Below are 6,176 nucleotides of genomic sequence, written 5' to 3'. Positions count from 1 at the left end.
GAGGTATTTGGTACGAGGTTGGTGCATGAATTGGCAGACCTGATTAATTGCATATGTGATATCAGGTCGAGTCATTGTGAGGTATTGCAATGCATCGATAATGCTGCAATAAGTTGAGACATCACTGAGAGGATTACCATCATAGAGAAAAATCTTGGAACCAGAAGTGACTAGAGAGGAGAAAGGCTTCACACCAAGCATTGCTGATCGTTTAAGGAGATCAAAGACATACTTGCTTTAGCTTAGGTGAATGCCAAATGAAGAGTGATTGACCTCTATACCAAAAAAAAAATGGAGGTCACTCAAATCTTTAACCTTAAACCTACTGCGAAGCTTAGCAATAATAGTAGATAGAAAACAAGAATCAACCACAGTGAGTATTTCAACATATAAGAGAAGTATAGTGAGTCCATAGGAGCCATGATGACTGAACAATGGATGTGTTAGATGAACTACACAAGAAATTCAGCTCTAGGAGATAAGAGCTAAAACCAGTGAACCAGGCACGAGGGGTTTGTTTGAGACCATAAATAGATTTATGCAGGCGACAAACATGGTTACGGTAGTTCTTGTCAACAAATCCTGGGGGTTTATGCATATAGACAACTTCATGAAGTGTACCATGTAAAAATGCATTTTTAACATCAAGTTGTTTGATGGGTCACCCACGATTAACTGCAATGGATAAGACCTGTTGTATTGTAGGAGGTTTAACCTTAAGACTGAACATTTCGTCATAATCCAAGCCAAATCGTTGATTAAATCTTTTCGCGATTAAGCGAGCTTTATATCGCTTAATCCATCCATCAGCCCATTCTTTTAGCTTATACACCCATTTGCATCCAACTATATTAGAGGCTCATGAGGCAGGAACCAGTGACCTTGTGCGGTTCTTTAAAAGTGCATTAAACTCATCAACCATAGCAGCCCTTCAATTAGGATCTTTAGCAGCATTGGAATAACATGTGGGTTCAATAAGTTGGGATGAAGCAAGAGAGGTTTGAAAGCCATTGAGAAGAGGATTCCTAGAGGCAAAATAGTTAAAGAGAACTTTTGGTTGGTGGGTCCCATCTCGAGTGCGAGTAATCATATGATGAATGGAAGTGGAAGAAAGAGAATGACCAAAGGAGGTTGGTATGCAGGACTCAACTGATGAAGGAAAGACTAGGCTTGATTCAAGAGAGGAAGACATGGTTGGTGAAGAGGGAATCTGAGGAACATTTTATAATGGAGTGGGCACCTCAGAGAGAGGTGCAACAGTGCTAGAGGGGGGAACATTGAAAGCATCATGTGGTAAGGAGATAGAAGGAAGTGGATTGAGCCAATAGTCGAAAGGGTCACTATTGGCGGACTGGTCTTCCAATGACAAGCCTGCACAATGATAGAGAGATTCATTAAAGCGAACATGGTGAAAAAGATAAATGCGATTAGTGACTGGAACAAGACACTTGCAACCTTTGTGTTGGGACCCGCAGCCAATAAACACACAATAAATAGATCTAGTCTCTAATTTATCAGACCGATAAGAGCCAAGAAATAGATAGCATTGACATCAAAAACTGCGCTAAATATTGTAATATGGTGGAGTACCAAATAGAACTTTATATAGAGACTTGTATCCCAAAGTCTAAGTTGGCAAACACTTTATTAGAAAAATAGCTGTAGAGAAGGCCTCCATCCAAAAGCGTCGAGGCATGCCAACAAGGTAGAGGTGAGTAAGACTAGTCTTAAGATTATGACGATGCTTGTTCTCTGCCACTCCATTTTGTTTGTGAGCATGAGGGCAAGACAAGCGGTGTTAAATACCAGAGTTCGACAAAAATTGCAAGAATAATTTATTAACATTTGCAAGAATAATTTATTAACATACTCACGACCACCATAAGATTCCACAAACTTGATTTTAGTAGCAAAAAGATTTTCAACCACATTCTTAAATATTTGAAAATAGTCAACAGTCCTAGATTTTTGCTTTAGAGGGAAAATGCAAGTGTATTTTGAATAGTTATCCACAAATATCAGGTAATACCTATAACCCCGACAAGAAATCTCCAGGGTTGCTCCCTACACATATGTATGAATTAAGTGCAAAGCAGTAGGAGATAAAGAATTGGAAAGATAAAATTTCAACAACTTTTATTAACACCACAATCCATTAAGGTTCGTCTACCAATCACAAAGAGACATTTATTTTTCATTAGATAATCTAGATTGCGAGAGTCAGGATGACCCAAATGCTTGTGCCAAATATCACCTGTAGAATTCCTTTGAACAAATCTAGAAAATTTGTGGTGTTTCACACTAGTTGCAGCTTTGATTGGGAAGAGCTTATTTTGAGTTGGTCCTTCGTGCAAAATCTTCCCCGTTCATCGATCCTTTATTTAAAATCCAGAAGAATGAAAGATAAATACGCAATCATTGTCTTTAGTAAACCGTGATACAGAGATGAGATTTGCTGGAAGATGTGGTACATGTAAAGTATCTCTTAAAAAAAAATTCAACAAAGGAATATGAAGGTATGTAGTACCACTGCTGTTAATAGGAACAATGTTACCATTTGCCACCACAACATATTCTTGACCATTATAAGGAGATGGATGCATGATGCTACTAGCATTTGTTTTCATGTGGTTGGTTGCTCATGTGTCAGGGTACCAAGTGGAAACATAAGGATCTGTGGAGAGGTTCACAGCAGAGAAAGTTGGCAAATCATCCGGTTGATATGTGAAATTGTGGCACTGCCGACAATGCAAGGCACTATGACCAGCCTTGTTACAGATCTGACAAATAATAGATGAGCATTTTGGAGGGCCAGGTGTACCACGAGTATTGGAAGCAAATGTCCCATGGCCACGAGAGGCATGAGACGAACCACCTGAACGAGCCTGAGTATCATGTCCTCTGCCACCTCCTCGACCACGACAACGAGCTCGATTCCCACGACCACAGCCGCGGGCGGTAAAGAAAGCAGATCCAATATTTTCATTTGTTGAATAATAATATTGTTCTAACTGCTTCTCACGATTAAAAAGCATGTTATAAACGCTTGTGGTAATTGATGTAATCAATGAATTATAATCAATACCAAGACCATCCAATGCATATAAAATGATGTCTTTTGTGAGACTGGCTATTGTATGGCTATTGTAGAGAGAGACATTAGGTTAATGTTTTGGGTTGGTGGTGGTGGGACACACAACTAATATGGCTGTAAAAAAAATCAATATAAAGAAAAAGAATGAAAAGAGAGAGAGATACAGAAGCTACCAGCAAAATAGTGAAGCTCTCAAGAGAGAGAGAACAACGTCAATATCGAATGTCAGGGTCTATCGCTTTGATATATAATTATCTTTAATTAATTGAGTGATATAGCAAGGGTAAATCAATGGTACGTGTTACAACCAATATTTACAACAAACCAAGATAAGTCAAAGATATGTTAACCACTCAATATTTTCTTTTAAATTCAAATGCTATTTCTCTAAATACCTATAAGAAACTATGAGGTATAATCAGGTAGAATTGAGGCCCAATCCCCATTCAAATAAATGGATGGTTGGGGCCTACGATCTGCCACGTTGCTCATATCATCTTGTACTAGGCCCCACCCTCTCTCCCATACCTTCCATTCATTGATTAGACAATGTTAGATTGGGATCCACCCTTCTCTAGAGCATCCAATCTTACAAAGGAGTGATGATCATAAAGATCCATTTTATTCTCTCTCTCAAGTACATTGAACCAAACGAAGGAATGATCAGGTGCATTACTAATAATTTATGAAATATTGTCAAAAAAAAAAACAAAAACAAAAACTAAGGAATGATCAGGTAGATCTTTTTACTCTCTCTCTCAAGTACATCCAACTATAGAAAGGAATGATCAGGTAGATGCTTCTTACTCTCTCTCTCCCTCTCCAACGTCGATCTTAGGAGGTTGTTAATGTTTGTAATTTTTTGTTTGAAAAATATTAAGTATTTTAAGTATTATTTTAAAATAATATCATTTTAAACTATAGTTTTTTGCTTTTATATTGTTGAGAGATTTCAGGTTAAGAAGTTATAAAGTGTATTGTTTGGGGGAGGGGGGGGGGGGGGGGGGGGGGGGGGGGAGGGGATAAGAGAGAAAGAGGTAGTGGCGTTTTGGTCTCTCCTGGAAAAATAGAGAAAATAAAGTGATGTATTTATTGACCATTCAAATGAACAGTCACAAAGTCATTGAACAATCACAACTCTGAACATGAAGAACCACTTTCTCGCTATAAATATGGTTCGAATTTCTCTTTTCGATATATGAATTATTCACTCTCTCTCTCATACTTATTTTTTCTCTCTAAAATCAGACAACTCTAATTTATTAAGGTCTCACTAGTCTTGTGCGTGGAATAGGCGAGTTAAAATCTCCACCCTCTATTTTGATGTACTTCAAGGCCAAATTTATCCAAAGAAAAAGTTTATATAAGGTTGCAGCCTTAAAATGTAGAATTAAGGTGATCATAAAAAATCCATCATAAAAGCTTGTTTTGATGTTGGGAAACCTTCTAATTGATCATCTTGACGTCGAGATATGTGAATATGAAAAGAAAGAAAAAATCGAGTCTTAATAATGAATCTTACAACATATTATTTGGACCACCTATTTTTAACATTTTCATGTGTTTATAGATGTGCTCGATTTAAACTATTTTTAGAGTTTAAAATTTTATAATTAGGGATGAAAATGGATTTTTAAGCCGTCCTAAGAATTTTTGACACCAAAATATATTTATGATAAAATTTGGAGGTGTGTCTTAATTTGATTGTTTGGGGGGGGGGGGGGGGGGGGGGATAAGAGAGAAAGAGGTAGTGGCGTTTTGGTCTCTCCTGGAAAAATAGAGAAAATAAAGTGATGTATTTATTGACCATTCAAATGAACAGTCACAAAGTCATTGAACAATCACAACTCTGAACATGAAGAACCACTTTCTCGCTATAAATATGGTTCGAATTTCTCTTTTCGATATATGAATTATTCACTCTCTCTCTCATACTTATTTTTTCTCTCTAAAATCAGACAACTCTAATTTATTAAGGTCTCACTAGTCTTGTGCGTGGAATAGGCGAGTTAAAATCTCCACCCTCTATTTTGATGTACTTCAAGGCCAAATTTATCCAAAGAAAAAGTTTATATAAGGTTGCAGCCTTAAAATGTAGAATTAAGGTGATCATAAAAAATCCATCATAAAAGCTTGTTTTGATGTTGGGAAACCTTCTAATTGATCATCTTGACGTCGAGATATGTGAATATGAAAAGAAAGAAAAAATCGAGTCTTAATAATGAATCTTACAACATATTATTTGGACCACCTATTTTTAACATTTTCATGTGTTTATAGATGTGCTCGATTTAAACTATTTTTAGAGTTTAAAATTTTATAATTAGGGATGAAAATGGATTTTTAAGCCGTCCTAAGAATTTTTGACACCAAAATATATTTATGATAAAATTTGGAGGTGTGTCTTAATTTGATTGTTTAAGGTTGCAACTTGATGCAAAACTGACTATTTATCAGTAGGATGAAAATATTATCTTGATATAATACTCCTAACTTATCTAAGAATATAATATCACTCTTCTATTGTTTTCATAAACTTGTATCTTGGCTTTATGGCTATGGTAGTGACCAACGAAACTAACTGGAAGCCAAAAACTAACAGTTAGTTTGGTCTCTACCATAGCCATAGAACCAGCTCTACCAAATCACTAGGCGAGCTCCCCTTCTCGGAGCAACAAAACCAAGCTCTTATTTCTCTTTTGAATTCTCTTATCGGAGCAACAACACCAAGCTCCCCTTACCTAGGTAAAGGAAGTAGATTGTGTTAGATACGCAGCCAATGTAAAACTCTAACAAAACTTTTATTGGGAAAAAGCTTTTGATGATGAAGACGATAATGAGGTTCGAGGACCATGTAATATGTGTTTGAAAAGTAGGACTTGGTTTTGACTCACCCGGGGTTGACCGAGTCCCCTTTGTCTGACCTGGTGAATCTGAGTTCCACTAGGAAGTATTTAATAGTAATAATTACCAGTTTATAAAAAAATAAGGAGAATTGGGCAATCTTGGGAATTTTCGGCTCTGAATCACTTGGCTCTTGATCCGCAGTCGATTCAAGAGACTCCAAGTCGGCTTGGCAGTT

The sequence above is a fragment of the Amborella trichopoda genome, chromosome 2 (assembly GCF_054954075.1).
Source record: "Amborella trichopoda isolate Santa Cruz 75 chromosome 2, AtrichopodaSantaCruz75HAP2 v2.0, whole genome shotgun sequence".
NCBI lineage: Eukaryota > Viridiplantae > Streptophyta > Magnoliopsida > Amborellales > Amborellaceae > Amborella > Amborella trichopoda.
Note: the sequence above shows the minus strand (reverse complement) of the source record.